Source organism: Schistocerca gregaria, chromosome 8, assembly GCF_023897955.1.
Source record: "Schistocerca gregaria isolate iqSchGreg1 chromosome 8, iqSchGreg1.2, whole genome shotgun sequence".
NCBI classification, from domain to species: Eukaryota; Metazoa; Arthropoda; class Insecta; order Orthoptera; family Acrididae; genus Schistocerca; species Schistocerca gregaria.
Genome location: NC_064927.1, coordinates 359,740,568 through 359,760,363, shown reverse-complemented (window position 1 = coordinate 359,760,363; position 19,796 = coordinate 359,740,568). Strand labels below are relative to the sequence as shown.

The 19,796-nt window shown below is 45.1% G+C and overlaps 1 long non-coding RNA gene across 2 annotated transcripts in view; it reads left to right on the top strand.

Moving 5' to 3' along the window:
- Window positions 1-19,796, top strand: part of LOC126284556 (uncharacterized) — a 395,186-nt gene that overhangs the window by 157,585 nt on the left and 217,805 nt on the right. Inside the window, exon 1 of one of the 2 annotated variants that reach the window (XR_007551499.1) lies at window positions 19,284-19,364. The exons of the other annotated variant lie outside the window; for it this stretch is intronic. This is a non-coding gene — a long non-coding RNA (uncharacterized LOC126284556). Of the gene's footprint in view, window positions 1-19,283; window positions 19,365-19,796 lie in introns of those variants that run through there. 2 annotated transcript variants of the gene reach the window in all.

The window sequence follows — 19,796 nt, the reverse complement described above, 5'->3', positions numbered from 1 at the left end:
AGATGTGTTACGACCCCTGACTCTACCCTTCATTCGATCCCTGCGAAACCCTACATTTCAGCAGGATAACGCACGACCCTGTGTCGGGCCTTTTTGGATACAGAAAATGTTCGACTGCTGCCGTGGCCAGCACGTTCTCCAGATCTCTCACCAATTGAAAACGTCTGGTCAATCGTGGCCAAGGAACTGGCTCTTCACAATACGCCAGTCACTGCTCTTTATGAACTGCGGTATCGTGTTGAAGCTGCATGGGCAGTTGTACCTGTACACACACCATCCAAGCTCTGTATGACTCAATGTCCAGGTGTATAAAGGCCGTTATTTCGGCCAGAGGTGGTTGTTCTGGGTACTGATTTGTCAGGATCTATGCACCCAAATTGCGTGAAAATGTAATCATATGTCAGTTCCAGTATAAAACATTTGTCCAATGAATACCCGTTTATCATCTGCATTTCTTGTTGGTGTAGCAATTTTAAAGGCCAGTCGTGTAATTTTGCAGGTACATTCACTAGTATATGTGCATACTGTCTGCAAAAAGTGTGCCGCGCCGAGTTAGTAGTAAAAAAACAAACACCGTCCGAACAGACCTTGAATGCCCAACGGTACCGACCGGCCATCGTGTCATCCTCAGTCGTTAAGCGTCACCGGACGCGGATACGGAGGGGCGTGTCGTCAGCACACCGCTCTTCCAGCCGTTTTCAGTTTTCTAATCGGCGTCGCCTTCTCTGTCAAGTAGCTCCGCAATTGGCTGAGTACAGCGCGCTTGACAAGAGCGCTCGATAGGCCCGGATGGTGACCCATCCAAGTACTACCCAAGCCCGACAGCGCTTAACTTTGGTGACCTGCCGACCTGACGGGAAGCGGTGTTACCATTGCAGGAAGGCCGTTGGCTAGTAGGAAAGAAGTAGAAGATGGTAGAGCACTTGCCCGCGAAAAGCAAAAGTCCCGAGTTCGAGTCCCGTTCGGGCACACAGTTTTAATCTGCCAGGAAGTTTCATATCAGCGCACACTCCGCTGCAGAGTGAAAATCTCATTCTGGATTCAAGAAGTAATTAATTAAAACGTCATGCCTACTGATAAAGATTTACTGCATGCAAAACGATAACATAATAATCGACAAACTTCTATCCGAAGATGTTGCGCAAGTGAAAATAATTCATCTGCAACTAATGCGATTTAATCATTTACCCCTAGCACAAGCAATGCAGATATCTTTTCCTGTTATCATGAGAGGTAGGTTTCCAATAATTAATTTGACAATGATCGTGTCGTGCAAGGAATAATGTAACTCCCTCCCTAAGGTCGTTACTGAACGCAATAATAAAACAGATTTGCTACTGAAAAGCCAACAGATATGCCGCAGTGGTAACGCTCGTTCTCGTCATATCGGCAGATCACCAAAGTTAAGCGCTGTCGGGCTTGGGTAACACTTGAATGAGTTACCGTCCAGGTCAATCGAGTGCTGTTGGCAAGCGGGGCGCACTCAGCTATTGTGAGGCTAACTGACGAGCTTCTTGACCAAAAAGTGGCGGCACCGATCACGAAAACTGACATACGGCCGGGGAAGCTGTGTGCTGACCACATGCCTTCTATGTGCAACCGTTGACAGCTAAGGGCTGAGGATGATACGGCGGTCGTACAGTACCTTTGCGCCTTCAACGCCTGTTCGGATGGTGTTTGTCTGTCATTGAAGAACAGGTACCAGATGTTTACTACGGAGTTCAGAAAAGAGTACACCGTAGGGCTATCAGACCCAAGTTCAATATTTTCTCTTTATCACGTAGCTCCGGGCGAAGAGGGCTCTGAACTTGAGTAAAGTCCAGTGCCCTCCTTGAGTGGTGTTTGCAACGTCTCCTCAGGAAGACAACAATGAAGAGACCAAACGAGCACTACTCGTTATGGCAAAAACAACTGTCTGCTTGCACCAATTAAGGAAGGGCAACTCAGGATCCTTTAAAGTCCTAGATATGGACGTCTTCCTACGACCAAGGTTGCCTTTCAGATATACCCTTATATCTGAAAGCATTCGAGATCACACAAATCTATATTTTATACGGAATTCACCACCTTGGCGATAAGAAGTAAGTTTCTGGTGGAACTAGGCATACCCTAGCAAAAATCAGGAAAAAATACCTTTATAAATATCTTCATTACCTCTGTCATATCACCTCTCGCTTGCCCTCACGCAACACAGAACTGAAATGATAATTGACACTTACTATATATACTCATTAATTACTGAATTTTCTGAATTAATTTCAGCTTCCAGTGATGTATTTTCTTTAATTTAAGTAATTCTAGTTTTGTACCTTTCCCAGCCATTTCTTGAGAGAGTGACATCGTATATTTAACAGAGACATACGAGCTTCGAGCTGAACGTGGAGTAAACTGATTACGAGGAGATTACGACCATCATCCGGAAGCGAGAAACGCTCTGCCTACCACTTTATATGTAGCATAACAAACTTGAACACCTATGGTTTCCAGAAATTTTCTTTTTCATTATTATCTCAATAATAAGGGCATCACAGATTTTTAGCCGCAGGTTCTGTAGTTATTGACGAAATCAAGGATGATATTTATTTGCAATATTATGAGCTTTCAGACTTTTAACAAGGTTATTGTTGTGTTATCTAAACTGTATAGTGTATGAGACATAGAATGCTACAGAAATCGATCAAATCAGATGTTCCACACCGTCGACAATACTTGCCTCTCCACATTTACTCCTGTTCTCCGCACTCCGCCTTACCATTTATGATATTAACGAGCGCTTGCAAGAATGCCTACGGAGACCAGGCAGTGAACGAAAGCACAGTGAGTGGCTGAGCGAGGCGTATTTCATCATCGCAACAGGGCTGTGCAAATCTGTTCGATCTCCCACACGCTAGCAGGCCTTACAGAGCTGTTACTACTGCAATGGTGGAACATGTGGACGCTCTCATTCGAGGTGATGGGCGGATCACAGTCGAACACCTCGGTGCCCAGTTGGACATCTGTGTTGGTAGTGCTGACATATTCGTCCGCTGTTTGGAATTCTGAATGGTCTGTACCCGGTGGGTTACAAAAGACCATGAAGAGCAACGAAGGACAATATTTGTGAAATTGATTGCGCGTTATGAGGCTGATCGATACAACGTTCCGAACATCGTCACAGGCGATGAAATATGGGCTCACCACTTCGAAACGGAACAAAACTGCAATATTTGGAGTGGGACCACATCGTCTCTCCTCCGAAGAAAAAATTCAAAGCCCTATCGTTAGCCGATAAGTCATCTCGACGGTCTTCTGGAACTCTGAAGGGGATATAATGTTAGCTTTCCTCCATCGTGGTGCAACGATCAACTGTGTAGAGTGCGGTGGTACCCTTAGGAAAGTGAATAAGCGACTGCGGTATGTTCGTCGCCACAAAATTGCAAACGAATTTCTCTTTCCACATGGCAACGCAAGAGGTTTCACACCAGTCAAATGGTTCTAATGGCTCTGAGCACTGTGGGACTTAATATCTGAGGTCATCAGTCTCTAGAACTTAGAACTACTTAAACCTAACTAATCTAAGTACATCACACACATCTATGCCCGAAGCAGGATTCTAAACTGCGACCGTAGCAGTTGCGCAGTTCCGGACTAAAGCGCCTGGAACCGCTCGGCCATAGCGGCCGGCTCACACTAGTCTGTGCACTCGAGAGGAGCTCACAAAATTCTTCGTCCACCCACCGTCCCGGATCTCGCGCCTTCTGACTGCTATCTGTCTGACTCAATGAAGGATGCACTCCACGGTAAGCAGTACGTTCATAATGAGGAGGTTATAGATGCAGAAAGACATTTGCTCCGTTGTCGTCAGGTAGTGTAGTACCATGCAGATATGAGGGCTCTATTAGTAAGGCGATATAAGGCCGTCGCATTGAAGAAAGATTACGTTGGAAAATAAGGTTACGTATCCAAAAGAGTGGGGAATAATAAGGTGTATTGGAATTCTGAATAAAACCAACCTGCTTTCAGAAAGAAATGTGTTCCATTACTAGGACTTTGTATATGAACTAGATGATAAGTTTCGTCAAAGAAGTTAAAGGCAGGGCACGTGCTTTGATCATCGGTAGCCAGTTGTATTATGCGCTGATCGTGAGCAACATCTGACTATAATTTCCCATCGACTACTACTTGCAAACAGTCTACTTCCTTGACCGGACTTTCACAATGTTTGAACTTGGTAAGTATCTTATACAAAGTAACGTTTTTTTTTTTTTTTCAAGAAAATTCTTCTGGGTTTGAGGCCGCATTGTGATCTGCAAAATTCCAACGTTTCGGCGACTATTGCAAGGCGCCTTCCTCAGGATGTGTTGCTCAAGCAAGAAGAATTTTACTGACTGTGACAACGGCCGCCGAAGCCTGTGTTTACATTTAATGTATTTTTATGCCTAATGTCTATTTGTGGCGATAGTTCATACTATGTTAATAATGGCGTATGGAATTTGCACTTGAATAATTCGAACGCAGACCAAGCTTGAGGCTGCCAAGGTCTGTCTCCCGGTGCTGCATGGAAGGAGCCGCTTTGTCGCCAAACGCATTGTAGTCTGTGCACATTTTTATACGGCAGTACGGAGGCTTACCCTTGCGGCGTAGTTAATGATAACTTATAACGCTCTTCTCGCCACTAGACTTCTGCTGCCTTTACCGACCACAAAACACCGTCGTATACTCATTCGACGTTGTTTTGACTATGTTTTTTAATTTGACTCAATAAACGTTCGCTCTGAATTACTATGATATGTCAGCCGTGCCAGGTATCAGTCCCATACATCCACATATATACCTCGCAAGCCATTGCATGGTGCGCGGCGAAGGATATCTTGTACCACTAGCAGTCACTTCCTTTTCTGTTCCACGGACAGATGGAGCGAGGGGAAAGCAACTAATTTTTCTTCGTGGTCCTTAAGCGAAAAGTACGTCGCGGCAGTAGAATCGTTCTTCAGTCAGCTTCAAGTGCCGATTCTCTAAAGTTTCTCAATAGTGTTCCGCGAAAAGAACGTCGTCTTTCCTTCAAGGATTTCCACTTGAGTTCCCAAAGCATCACCGTAAAACCCGCATGTTGATTGAACCTACCGATAACCAATCCACCACAGCTCCTCTGAACTATTTCGATGTCTTCCTTCAATAGGACCTGGTGGGGGCCCAGACACTCAAGCAGTACTCAATAATGGGTCGCACTTTTGCGGAAGAACCACGCTTTCCTTGAATTCTTCCAGTAAATTGAAATCGACAATTCGCCTTCTTTGCTACAAGCGTTACATGCTCATTCCCTTCTATATTGCTTTCCAGCGTCATGCCAAAAAATGTCGAGATTGTATCAAGCAGTAGACCACTGTTGTTCTATTCGAATATCTCGTGACTGTTTTTCTACTCATCTGCCTGAACTTATGTACTTCTACGTTTAAGGCTAGCTACTATTGATCACACCGACACCGCAGGTTGCTGCAAACCCTGTCCGTTAGATCATTTACGTACGCAGAGACTAAGAGCCGTCGTGCCATATTGCTTTCGAGATCTCGTGACGATATCCTTCTCTGATAAACACCTGCCGTAGATGTCAACGTACCTGGTTCTTTTACTTAAGAAATCTTCGAACCACTCACGTACCTGGGAACCTATTCCGTATGCTCGTACCTTCGTTAGCAGTCCGCAGTGCTCCAAAGCTACATGTTATGCTCTCTTAAGGGAGCCGGCAGCGCTTTGTCCTGTTAGCTTATGATGGAATGTAGCCGTCTGGAAGACGGACAGCGAGAGTCTCGCCGGCTTCTCACGCACACGTCAGGTTAATACCGGCCGCGGACGAGCCGGCGGAGGGCAGGAAGGGAGTGCGGCCAGCCAGCGGCGGTGCGGCGGCTGTGTATCACGGCGCCTGCAGCCGTTGTTGGCGCCGGCGGCGACCCAGGCCCGGCCGCTGCGCGCCAAGGAATCAATACGGAGACGCACGCCGCCCGAATTCCTGAGCAGCCGCTGCTCCAGGCGGACGCCTCGCCTGCTGGGGCCTCCTGGAAAACACCGCTTCTGGACAAACAGCCAGCTCGTACTCGCCTCCGACGCTGCTATTAACCTCAGACACGGTCCTACTCTGCTGGTCTTAAAAGTTCGGGATGGCCGGCAACTTACGAAATTGCACTTACTGTGCGTACACACTGCAGCTGGAGGACGCGCGACTGAGTTTGCAGACATGCCTGTGCTAGAAACAGCGGCCCTAACTCGCCTGGACGTTGAACGGACTGAGTTGAGGTGACAGTCTACGCAGATTCCACTTTATGCCAAAGTACATCCGTTGATGAGGCTGGTGAGCGATGCAAGGCCCGTCTCTCAGTATCCGATAACCAGATACACTGTCCAGTCATATTAATGTGACCACCTCTCAGAAGTATTTTGCTGCGTAGATGGCTGCGAGATATGCAGGAAGAGAGTCAGTGAGGTTTTGGTATGTACTGACAGACACGGCGAGCCATTCCGACTCCAGGGTCGTGGCCAACTGCGCCAGATTTCTCCATGGTGCGAGCAGCGCTGTCGCGGTAATGCCACAGATCTCTATTGGGTTTATATGATTATATGATTTATATGATTATATGATAGCGGAACAAACACTGGTACCAGTTACTTCTGTAAAATATCTGGGAGTATGCGTGCGGAACGATTTGAAGTGGAATGATCATATAAAATAAACTGTTGATAAGGCGGGTACCAGGTTGACGTTCATTGGGAGAGTATTTAGAAAATGTAGTCCATCAACAAAGGAGGTGGCTTACAAAACACTCGTCAGACCTATACTTGAGTATTGCTCATCAGTGTGGGATCCGTAGCAGGTTGGGTTAACAGAGGAGACAGAGAAGATCCAAAGAAGAGCGACGCGTTTCATCACGGGGTTATTAGGTAAGCGTGATAGCGTTACGGAGATATTTAGCAAACTCAAGTGGCAGACTCTGCAAGAGAGGCGCTTTGCATGGCGGTGTAGCTTGCTGTCCAGGTTTCGAGAGGGTGCGTTTCTGGATGAGGTATCCAATATATTGCTTCCCCCTACTTATATCTCCCGAGGAAAAAAATGGTTCAAACGGCTCTGAGCACTATGCGACTTAACTTCTGAGGTCATCAGTCGCCTATATCTTAGAACTAATTTAACCTAACCAACTTAAGGATATCACACACATCCATGCCCGAGGCAGGATTCCAGACTGTAGCGCCTAGAACCGCACGACCACTCTTGCCGGCCCTCCCGAGGACATCACGAATGTAAAATTAGAGAGATTCGAGCGTGCACGGAGGCTTTCCGGCAGTCGTTCTTCCCGTGAACCATACGCGACTGGAACAGGAAAGGGAGGTAATGACAGTGGCACGTAAAGTGCCCTCCACCACACACCATTGGGTAGCTTGCGGACTATAAATGTAGATGTAGATGGGTTTAAATTAGGGGCTCTCCGAACCACGCACGAGCTGTGTGACACGTAGTGTTGTCCTTCTAGTAGATGTCATCGCGCCGAGCAAAAACAAACTGCATGTAGGGGGGGGGGGGGGGGAGGGCAACATGATCCACAAGGGTAGGTGCATTATTGTGTTGATCCACTGTGGCGTCTAGAAAGACTAGATCACCCAGGGAATGCCCTCTGACCTGGTCCCTTCCGACGATTGTTGTAGATCTTTCAGACGGTTCACGCTGTTTACGCCAACGCCCATCTGTTCAATTGAGCACAAAACGTGATTCACCTGAAAAGACTACCTGTCACCAGACAGTGGACGTCGAGAATCGGCAATGGCATGCTAATTCCAGCCTTCGTCGCTGATGAACAGCAGTCAGAATGTGTGGCTGAATCAGACGCCTGCTGTAGGTCCATACCGAGCAAAGTTCGCTGAACGGTCATTGAGGAGACACCGTTTGGAGCTCCTTGGTTAGTTTGGGCGGTCAATTACTCAGCAGCTGCACGACTATTCGCCCGTAAATCTCTGTGCAGTCGTTATTTCACTCATGTGGCGGATTGCCGTCCTACGGGCCCAGGTTCGATTCCCGGCTGGGTCTGAGATTTTCTCCGCTCAGGCGCCGGGTGTTGTGTTGCCTTCATCATCATTTCATCCCCATCCGGCATGAAGGTGGCTCAATGTGGCGCCGAATGTAATAAGACCTGCACCAAGGCGGCCGGACCTGCCCCGCCAGGGTCCTCCCGGCCAATGGCGCCAAACGCTCATTTCCTTTTCACTCATGTAATTTATGGCCTTTGGTACACAACAGTCGCCTGGCGCTGGTTTTTGATAGCACCTTTTTGCCAGCCATGGTATACATGAACCAAGGCGGCACGAGATGAGTTTAGAAACTTAGCCGTCTCGTAAATGCTTCCAGACTTGGTCCAAAAGCCAATGATCTTGCCCTTTTGGACCTTAGATAAATCGCTTTGTTGCCGCATTAAGAAAACGATTGCGCGATTGTCCACCCAGACGCGCTTTATATACACTCCACTGCTAGTTCTACCATCTGTCGTCTGTGATTGATTATCACACATTGACGAAGAGCATAGGCGGTAGTCGCATTAATGTGACTGGGCTGTGTATTTCCAGCGGGTGAGAGATATTGAGAATGTGCTACCCAGAGCAACAATAATACTGTCATTATCGAATGGGTCAGGGCAATACGGAAAATATGCGGTGTTGCATTGTGTTGCGGATCGATAACGTCACTGAGATCTCGCATAGCGCGCAGCCATTGGCCTTACATTCCAAACTACCGTCTATGACAATAAGAGAAAATCCTGTTGCGTACTCAGTGGCAACCCGTACCAACACACCAGGTGCTGGCCTCAGTACCTCAGAAGTGTAATGAACGAGGCATGAATAACCAGTTATAAAAATCAGAGGAGAGCTGCTGTGAGCCCTGTGACAAACCCACACCATCACATCAGGTGCTCGGCTCCTAAGGCGATAACTAGTACAATCTGGCAACGTTCATTCTCCTCGGAATCTCCACACAAGGATGCATCCATCATGATGCTGTAAACACATCTGAACTACAATTGAAAGACAACGTGGCGCTACTTCTCCATCAAGTATTGTCACTGGACGCACCACTGCCATCGCACATTTCTGCGCTCCAACTTCAAGTGAAACGGTAACAGTGGTCGCCTTGCCTTGCGGAGGAGCCGCGCGGTCTGGGACGTCTTATCAGGGGTAGCGCGGCTCTCCTCCCCGTCAGATGATCGAGTCCTCCCTCAGGCATGGCTGTGTGTGTCGTCCTTAGCGTACGGTAGTTAAAAGTACATTAAGTAGTGTGTAAGCTCAGGGGCCGATGAGCTCAGCAGTTTGGTCCCATAGTAACTTCGCACCACCACCACCACCACCACCACCAACACCACCACAGCAGGTGGAATACTTCTGTATTGGTACGTTCCACAAGGAATTCCAATACTTCCGAGAGAATTTCGTTTATCCCAGTGCCCCATTTCTACTTTCAAATTCTTCTCATAATGACATACCTTCCATGTTTGTTTCATTTATTTCCTCTTCGCCTTTTATAATATTGTCTTCAAGCTCATTTTTCTTGCATAGCTGTTTTATATATTCCTTCCACCTTTCAGCCTTCTGTTCTGTGCTTAATACTGGCTTGTTGTACTATTCATACAGTTGCTACTCATTATTCCGAAGATTCCTTAATTATGTTACAAAAAGCATCTATCTTTATCATAGCCATGCACGAGCTATAGTTTTGCGTATATCCTGTAGCCATTCCTGCCTAGTCACCTTCACTTAATCTCATTTTTATACATATGTATTTCCTTCCGCCTGCTTCACTTGCTCCATTTTTATATTTAGCCCTGTCGTCACTTAAATTCAATATCAATTGTGTTATTGGAGGATTTCTACCAAAATTATTTTTTGTCTACTTGTTCCTGTGCTGTCTTCATTATTTCATCTCCAAAACCTTCCGGTGTCTCCTGATCTTTTCCACGTGGAGAGCCTTCTTTCATGAATTTTTAAGCGAAGTGTTAGCTGTGATTAAGCTATGCTCGGCGAAAAATTGTACCGTGCTTTTATCTCTTTCATTCTTTTCTCCTAGATCACGTTCGCTTACTAATCTTTCTTCTCCTCCGTTTATTGTTACTGAATGCCAGTCTCCCATCACAACTAATTTTTATGCTCCCTCAAATTATTTGTAAGGGGAGATCAAAACTGCTCCGTTTGAGGGCTTTTCTGCAGAATATATGTAACGTATCGCGACTCCGATGCAGGTATATACACACCGGCATGTAGGCAAGCGAACAGTATTGCATTCGTGTCTTGCCGACGTGCCTGCGGAATCTGCGACAGTGTGAACTATGGCGAGATCCATCCAAACAGGACCAACGTGCTGTTACTCTTGTCTTGGCTGCCGAAGGACAAACACCGGCTGACATCCATCGCAGAACGGATAATACGTATGGGGCAGCATGTCCGTCGAAAACCACCGTTGTGAAATGGTGTGCCAAGATCCGTGCTGGACGCAAATCGATACAAGACGCCCCCATATACCAAATGTCCCAAAGGATAAGTTACATCAATTCAAGTAGAAGACGCTCAAACATCCGCCTTATAGTGCTGAACTCCTCCCAGGCGATTATCACAGCTCCCAACCCTTAAAATAGCCAATCAAGGGTCACCGATTCCTGACTGATGAAGATGCGCAGCAGGCAGTTACGGACTTCTTCACGCAGCATGACACGGTGTTTTAGGTAACGAGTATCTTCAATCTGGTGCGTTGGCGGGGTGATTGCCTCAACGCTCAAGGCCATTTTGTCTGAGTGGATGACTAGTTGATGACTGTACAACCTTGGAAAGAAAACTTTTTGATCACGGCTTTTACCTCCTCACACCTTCTTTCGATCTCCTCATCATATGCAGAACTAGTAGGCATGTAAATTTGTCCTCCAGTATTGTGTATGGGTCTTGTGCCTACCTTGGCTTCGGTAAAGAATGCACTATGCTGTTAACTATGCTTACCCAATTTTGTAACCTTGTTCTCGTTTGACCAAATGCCCTGTTCACCTCTTCCCTTTTGTGCCTATCTTCAACCTGTCCATTTCGCTTTTAAAATCTTCTAACCTACGTATCAAATTAAGGGACCTAACATTTCATCTCCGACCCGTAGAACGCGACTTTTGTTTTTCGTGATGTCTGCATCCCACTGAGCAGTTCCGGCCAGGACATCCGAAAGGGCGACTATTTTGCCTCTGGAACACTTAGTCAAGAGAATGATATCATCATTAAGCCACACAGCAGAGTTGGAAAAATAACGGCTGTAGTTTAGCTTTGGTTATATAAAAAGGTAATGATGGCTAATGTTGACCAGCCACCTCAATCTTTCAGACTTTTTCAACTGAAACTACTGGAAAGTCTGCTTTCTCTCTACAGAAGCCATATATTATTTCGGCATATCCATAGGTACCCTTCCATTGTGGTTGGAACTGCAGTATGGCTACCTGTATATTTTAGGCACGTTAATGTCCCCTTTTCTGCCGTGTCCATGGTATTTCCCTCATGAGTGCTAAAACACTGTTGTTTGGCGAACATTTAAAATCCCATTTCGCCCTTTCTCGATCAGCATAGGCATTCGAGACTGACATGTAGGAGATTTTATAACGGTTCAATCCATTAATTACTCTCTTTAGACCCGTAAAAGAACTTACTGGTAACATCGACTTCTCAAAGCGTTCTGATGTCGAAGATAGCTGATAATATGTAATAAATTCGAAGTGCATAAAAACTTAATAGTACTGCGCCACATTCGTGGGTTGCGAAGCCCTGAGAATCTGAATAATAAAGGTTAACGCTATGAATCTTGTTTTATAACTTTGCAAGCTATATATTGTAAGGAAACACAGCTGTAAGCACGACGATGCTAAACACCAAATGCTGCTGTGCAGTTGCAGCCGCACAGAATATACTAAGGATCTCGCCCAGCTTGGTAGTAAACAGATAAAGTCCCTCAGCCATTAAGCGCGCAGTAAACATGGCATTCGTCGACGCACCCTTTTCGGCGTCGCTGTTCTGTCGATGGCAGCCTGCTTCCGAGTCATTCTTCTCCCCCTCCGTTATCACCTTCACCGAGTGAGTCGCAAGTCATGTGCCATCTATTTATCTCCTCCCTATTCGGTTCCCCACGAGCCGTTCCTCTTAGCGATTCCTCAGCCCCAGGGCATTTTCTCCGCCCCTCGACCGAAGTCACGTCTGTATCGCCCGTCTTTCCCGTTCCTGTTATTCCGAATGGAACAAACAGCATTCCTTTCGTGTTTCCCGGATATCTACGCAGAAAAGTGCGTTCGAAAGTAGTTCTGTTGTCAAAGTGGTGGGTGGTTCCTTCGAAATACACGGCAGAAAATATTATGTACTTGAAAGACAAAACTAACATTTCACTTTTGTTACCTCTTTGCTAGTATACACACAGTTCGGCATATTAAGTTCCATTCTGAGATGACAATAAAGAAAGGGACGGAATGAGGTTTTCACTCTGCAGCGGAGAGTGTGCTGATATGAAATTTCCTGGAAGAGTTAAACTGTGTGCTGGATCGAGATTCGAAATCGGGACCTTTGCCTTTAACCGGAAAGTGCATCTGCCTGGAAAAGTTAAAGGTTTCGAGTTCAAGTTTCGATCTGGCACACAGATTCAATTTGCTATGAACTTTGAAAAAAAGAGAAATTCACAAATACCACGACCTTTCGCGTAATCTGTGTAGGAAGTGTGTGTATAAACTACAGTAAGTTTCAGAAAAATTCATCTCATTTCACAAGACTATATTTTCTACACAAAACAGACAGAAACTTGGGGTAATTCTTAACTTATGAAATGAAATCGGAAGTTTAATTTCCCGCCAGTTATAAGCATTTAGTTCACGTGGTTGGCACAAGGAACCCATCTGGAGCAGGTATGTTTCGGGTAGAGCTATTTCCTTCTGCAGGTATTCTATAGACTGATCGTCTTAGGCAACCACAGCTTCTTCTCTATATATCACATTTCTCGACACCGTCCGTGACAGCGTCTTTATCAGTATATTTGAAATTTTGGGTCTCGCCAGGCAGAGGCTTGTCATTCGCAACAATGTAAAACAAGGACAGGTAAGGATTTCTATTTTTCTTTTAACATTGTCTTCATCCGCTTCTAGAGAGATTGGAATACCACAGAGTAACTCGGTTCTGAACGACATATCTAAATATTCCAAGCGAAGAAGCAGCGTGTCTTCATCTTGTGGTTATGTTATCTTAAAAGATTGTGATTCCCAGTGTTTTACGTTGCTGTGAGATCTCTAAAAACTTGTCCTGTATTCTGATTTCATTCATACCTATCTTCGACAATACTGTGTGACATTACCTCGTGGGCGGGTCATGTTCGGAAACTGAATTCCTCCAACTGATTTTTTCACTCGAAAATGGATGATGATGAAGTACTAATACCAAGACACTGAAAGATTCTGGTAAGCATCTACTGCATACTACCAAGTGCCTGCATGTGAGCTAAGCCAAATTAGAATTATGTCGTTAGGACATCAAATGGGTGAGAAGGCACTTGTGCAACTCGTGTGTTGCTATATTTCATGCGTAACTAACGGCTATGGATGCTAAGAACCTCACAATTCTTAATGAGATACTTGGGAAAGATGAGAAATGAGTTGTCATCAGCCCCAAAAGAAAAACTGAATCGTAAGTTCTGGAATCTATATGTGCACAGTTCATCGCCATGTAAATGCGCGTTGCGTGCTTGTAAGAACGCTAGTTGAAACGTTTTCCCCAGCCCTTCTTCGGTAAATGAAGTAAATGATGATTTCATAGTATATCTCGTTTGCTTAGCTTGAAACGTGTTGGAGGGATGGAATTAATAGAAACACAGTGCTTAAACCTACGTTATCTGGTGACGTCACCTATTCAACATTTGTCTTCCGCTTTTGGGGTACTTCGCAGTTCCGTGTGTGTGATATTAAATTAATTGGCTTAGCGTCATCTATATCGCTTCTAGTGTTTTTAAACGTTGGTAAGAATCACCCAGATTATGGAAAAACTTCGAGAAGTTGTAGAAGATGTACTGAGGAATGAAAAGAGAACAGAAAACCACATGGATGAACCGAAACATAGTGGTCACCTGTTTGATGGCTTGCTGCTCCACTTTTGGAAGACAACGCAGTAGCTATTCTGCTTGGCAGGGATTACAACTATTCTCGTCCTATGGCACGGGCAGTTATTCCTCCGGTAGATGCCACCAGTTTTCGTGGAACGTAGCATGTTGAGGGGATTTAGGTGGTCCTCAGTAATGCTCAATACCTGCCAAGGCTCCCACTGGTCTGCGTACACGGGATGGTATTGGGCTGCATGAGGGCGTATCCGGACACAACAGTTGATGCTCCGAAACACTTGTGTCTGCAGCAGTATTGTTTTCTGTCGCTGGATCTGCCTATCCTAAGTTGCAGAGCGGGCAAGTTTCCGGCATCCAGGTGATGTGACGAGGCCCGGACTTAAAACACTTTGTCGCTTACTCGTGGATTCACCAAACGACAAACACTTTCCGTAAACGCTCACAACAACAGCCAACCATTGGTCGTCCACCTTCGTCATTTCCGAGACGCTCGTTCCTTTGTCAGTGTCACTTACATCAGTGGATTTCTATATTTGCGGCGTCTTCGTTACACCCTTACCCCATCACATGCCCGCAGGGCCAAAAGCAATGTTCAGTCCTGCCATAGTATAAGGCTTCTGCATTAGGGTTTAAAATTCTGTCTTAGTGTCGTGCTTTAGTGTGCGGATTCCTTAATCTGAAGAAACCAGTGGACTGAGATCGGCTTGGCACTGTTCAGGCACAAATGAGCCCCGCATATACCTCCATCTCTGTGTCCTGTCACAAAACGGATGCATCCAATACTGTGCACACAGCATATGGAACAGCATCAGCTGCATCTTACAATCGTTTGCAATTTTAAAAAAATGGACAGGGAAGATCTCATCTACATCTACATAATACCCCGCAAACCACCTAATGGTGAGTGGCGGAGGGTACTTTCGGTACCACTATGTAATCCCTCCAACCCTGTTCCACTCGCGAATAGTGCGAGGGAAGAATGATTGTCGGTAAGCCTCTGTATTGACTCTAATTTCTCGAATTTTCTCCTCGTGGTCAATACGCGAGATGTATGTGGGGGAAGTAATATGTTGTCCGACTGCTCCTGAAAAGTGCTGTCCCGAAATTTCAATAGTAACTTTCTCCGTGATGCACAAGGCCTCTCTTGTAACGTCTGCCAATGGAGTTTGTATAGAATCTCCGTAACGGTCTCTCTCCAGCTGAGCGATCCCGTGACAAAACGTGCCGCTCTTCGTTGCATATTCTCTATCTCGTCTATCAGTGCTACCTGATAGGGATCCCAGATAGATGAACAGTACTCAATAATCGGGCGAACAAGCTCCTTATAAGGCTCTTCTTTCATGGATGAGTTATATTTGCTTAAGATCCTTCCGATGAATCTGAGACTGGTGCCTGCTTTCCCCACTATCTGTTTTATACGGTCATTCCACTTAAGGTCGCTATTTTCGCATAGATATTTTACGGCAGACGATACCTCCAGCTGTTTGACATAAATAGTGTAGCTGTACAGTAGTGGATTTCTTTTGCTATGTATGCGGAATATATTACATTTATTTACGTTCGGGGTTAACTGCCATAGCCTGCACCATTCATCAGTTTCCTGCAGGTAATTCTGCACATTCTTACTATCTTCTGGCGTTGCTACTTTGATATAGACAACTGCATCATCTGCAAATAGCCTTAAAGAGCATCCGACGCTTTCTACTAGAACATTTATATATACTGTAAAAAGTAACAGTTCTACCACAGTTCCCTGTGATACTCCGGGTATTACCTCTACATCAGTCGATTTTGTTTCGTTAAGAGCGACGTGTTGAGTTCTGTCTGTAAGAATGTCTTCAGTCCAATTGCAAGTCTGCTCTGATACTCCGTAAGCTCGTATTTTTTCACTAAACGGCAGTGCGGGACGGTGTCAAATGTCTTACTGAAATCAAGGAACACGGCATAAACCTGAGCGCCGTTGTCCACTGGGCTGTGGAGCTCATGAAGGAACAGAGCGAGCTGCGTTTCGCTGAATCTCTTTTTGCGGGACCAATGTTGATTTTTATAGAAGAGATCTTCATTATCCAAAAATGCTTGAGAATGTAACATGTTCCAAAATTCTACAACAGATTGACTTCAATGATATAGGTCTATAATTGTGTGGATCATACTTGAAAACGGGAATGACCTGTGCTTTTTTCCAGTCGTTAGGTACCTTACTTTGCTCAAGCAATCTACGACAAGTTACTGCTAGAAGGGGAGCACGTTCTTTCGCATAATATTTATAGAATCTTATAGGTATCTCATCTGGTCCTGACGCCTTTCCACTACTAAGCGATTGTAGGTAATTTTCAGTTCCGTGATCGGTTATCACAGTATCTGCCATTTCGACGTTCGCACGATGACTGAAACGAGGGACAGTGTTGCGATATTCCGCGGTGAAAGAACTACGGAAGACCGAATCAATATTTCGGCCTTCTCTCTGTTATCTTCCATTTTGAAACCGGTGTGATCGCTGAGAAAATGAGTAGATGTTTCTTCAACACCAATGAAGCTAGATAACTGATGTCTCACATCTCATCAATGTTTTGACCCACTATAAACAAAGCTACCCGCCAGCTCACGACTGTCGAGGCATAAGCCTTGCTATTCCTCTGTTGGTGATTGTCCATGATGAATGGTCCTTTGTGAGCCACGGCGTCTTCAGAACAGCGAATTCTTACGTCATCCAAACACGGACGGATACCTTATTTCTACGCTACTATGACTTTTAAGTAATTGTGGCTTTGCAAAGGTAGCTAATGTTTCCAAAAGAACACTAAATAGCAATACATATGTTATTAGGAAGTATTATACAATGTTCGTTCAGATATGCATGCATTCATAGTACTTCTTGGTGACATATACACCGCTATTTCGTATTTATTGGCCAACACCAGGCCCTCGACTCTCAATAAATATGTCCTTCCTGGATGGGAATATGCGGAACGTTTGACTGTAGGTTCTGAAACATGGACGACGATGTACACAAGCACTGTCTGGCCGTGATTCGTCCACGAATAGCCGAAGCGGTTAAGGCGACCGTAGACGTAAAGCGGAAATTCCGGTTTTGAGTCCCGGTCCGGCACAAATTTTTCACCGTCGTCATTCCAGTATACTGGCAATCGTGGTTCACATTCGCAAATGTGAATACAGTGACCAGTCAGAACATATTACTACTGACCCATTTTCGATATAAACCCTTCTAGGCGATAAGATAGTCACCTGACGAGTAATGACTGTTAGCTAGACACAACACAAAGTGCATGCAGTATTATTGAGCGTTCTGTTCGTGTGCAGAAAAGAGAAAGCGCACGATGTCTTTGAGTTTAACCGAGGGGAGATCGTGATGGCCCGGAGGCTCGGCACGAGCATTTCGGGAATTGTGCGACTTGTCGGGTGTTGGAGGAGTGCTAAGGTGAGTGTCTTGAACACGTGACGAAACCGAGATAAAACCATGTACAGACGCCGAGGGGTTGGGCGGTCTCCTCTCACTGCAGATGTCGGACGTCGTAGGCTGGGAAGACGGGTAAAACAGGACAGGCTGTGAACCGTGGTGGACATCAGACTTTAATGCTGGGCTAAGTTCAAGTGAGTCTGTACACACAGTGCACCGAACACTCCTAACGGTGGGCCTCCACAGCATGTGCCAATGTTAACACCAAGACATGGGCAACCACGGCTGGAATGGACACGTGGTCATTGGCACTGGACGTTGGTGCTGTCGCAGGGCGTAGCATTGTCTTACGAATCCCGACACCTTTTCCATCACCTCGATGGACCGTCGCGTTCCAGGTGAACAGCTCCTTGATACCTGTATTGCGGAACGGGGACAAGCTGGCGCCGGCTCCAGTATGAGGCTGCAAATCAGGTTTGCTTTAAACACACACTGTGTGGCTGGTCCCGGCGGAGGTTCGAGTCCTACCTGGTGCATTGGTGTGTGTGTTTGTCCTTAGGATAATTTAGGTTAAGCAGTGTGTAAGCTTAGGGACAGATGACCTTAGCAATTAAGTCCCATAGGATTTCACACACATTTGAATATTTGAACATTAACCTGTGAACTTGTAATGTCAATCACTTAAATATGTTCCCTCAGACAAATGTATTCCCAAAATTTCGTTACTCTGCACTAATTATTTTTTAGTGTTTCTTTTTCTGTAAGTGTATAAGAGCTGCAATTGTGATAACACGATTTATATTATGAGCAGCTCGAAACGTTCTTGTTCTACCAAAAAACTTGGGATGACTGTCTGATTATGTTTTTTGGTTTCCTTCGTCTCATTGACATCAAGAACTTGTTGTGTGGTACCCCCGCCCACCCCCTCCATCCACACACGAAGCAGTACTTTGTGTTATTTCTATTTCTATTATAGAGAACGTTTTCTTCAGTCAGTGTTGTACCCTCGCCCACCCCCTCCATCCACACACGAAGCAGTACTTTGTGTTATTTCTATTGCTATTATAGAGAACGTTTTCTTCAGTCTATTTTACGTGACTTGTAGGAATCACAAGGAGCAAATAAAAACCTGTCAGACAGACTTCAAGAATCCATAATGTACTACAATTTGTAAGTGGTTAGGGGCCAACGGAAGGTAAATAGATCATTTTGTGTACCTAAGCTGCTGTTCTCACTCGAACAATATTTCCGTTGTGTATAGTGGCCAAACACATTCAACAGCCGCTTATAATTAAAGAGAGACTCCATCACGTCTTGCGATTGTGGTTCATTACGCTAAAATAACTTCTCTATCGTTACTTTCTTGCAGAGTAGCAACGGGAAAATGCCTCTGAATTTGGAAGAACAGGAAGAGGAAAGAATGATATTATGGCGAGCTTTAAGCTCTTAGTTCAGTGTTTGTGCTGGAATGATGACGTTGTAAATTTATGATGAGTTCGAAACCGTGTTACAGGGATTTTCATTCTGTACATTCTCGGAACGGTAATGTTGGAGCTCAAAATTGCAGTCTCACAGTTTGACTTATACTCCCACGGAAAACGCCAAGAGAATGACTAGATAATTATCGCAGTTAGGTCATGGTGGAGGGAGTTATTTATTTCATTATTTGTGTTACAATTATTATTTTTATTCATAATGCAAATTTTTATAATTGTAATAGTAATGTAATTTTTTTTGTATGTGTTGCCGGCCGTTGTGGCCAAGCGGTTGTAGCCACTACAGTCCGGAACCGCGCTTCTGCTACGGTCGCAGGTTCGAATCCTGCCTCAGGTATGGATGTGTGTGATGTCCTTAGGTTAGTTAAGTTTAAGTAGTTCTAAGTCAAGGGGACTGATGACCTCAGATGTTAAGTCCCATAGTGCTTAGAGCCATTTGAACCTCTTTTTTTTTTGTATTTCTTGTTTCAGATCACATGTAAGAGAGGGCATTAAGATCTTTTTCTGGTCAGGCTAAATAAGCAATAAATATATAAATAAATTCAGAGAGTAAATGTTCTAAGAAGAGTCAGGCGACTAACCACTTCCTTCCATATAGATAACACCAAATGAAAGTTGCGCTTAAATGATAGAAATTAACTCTCACGGAATGAATATATCGTCTATGAAGGACAGCACCGTGTCCCAGTCAACAGTTTTATTTATTACTCCTGGAGTCTTATCCGCAGCAGTTTTTCCCACGCACCATTTAAGAGTGGAACAGGAG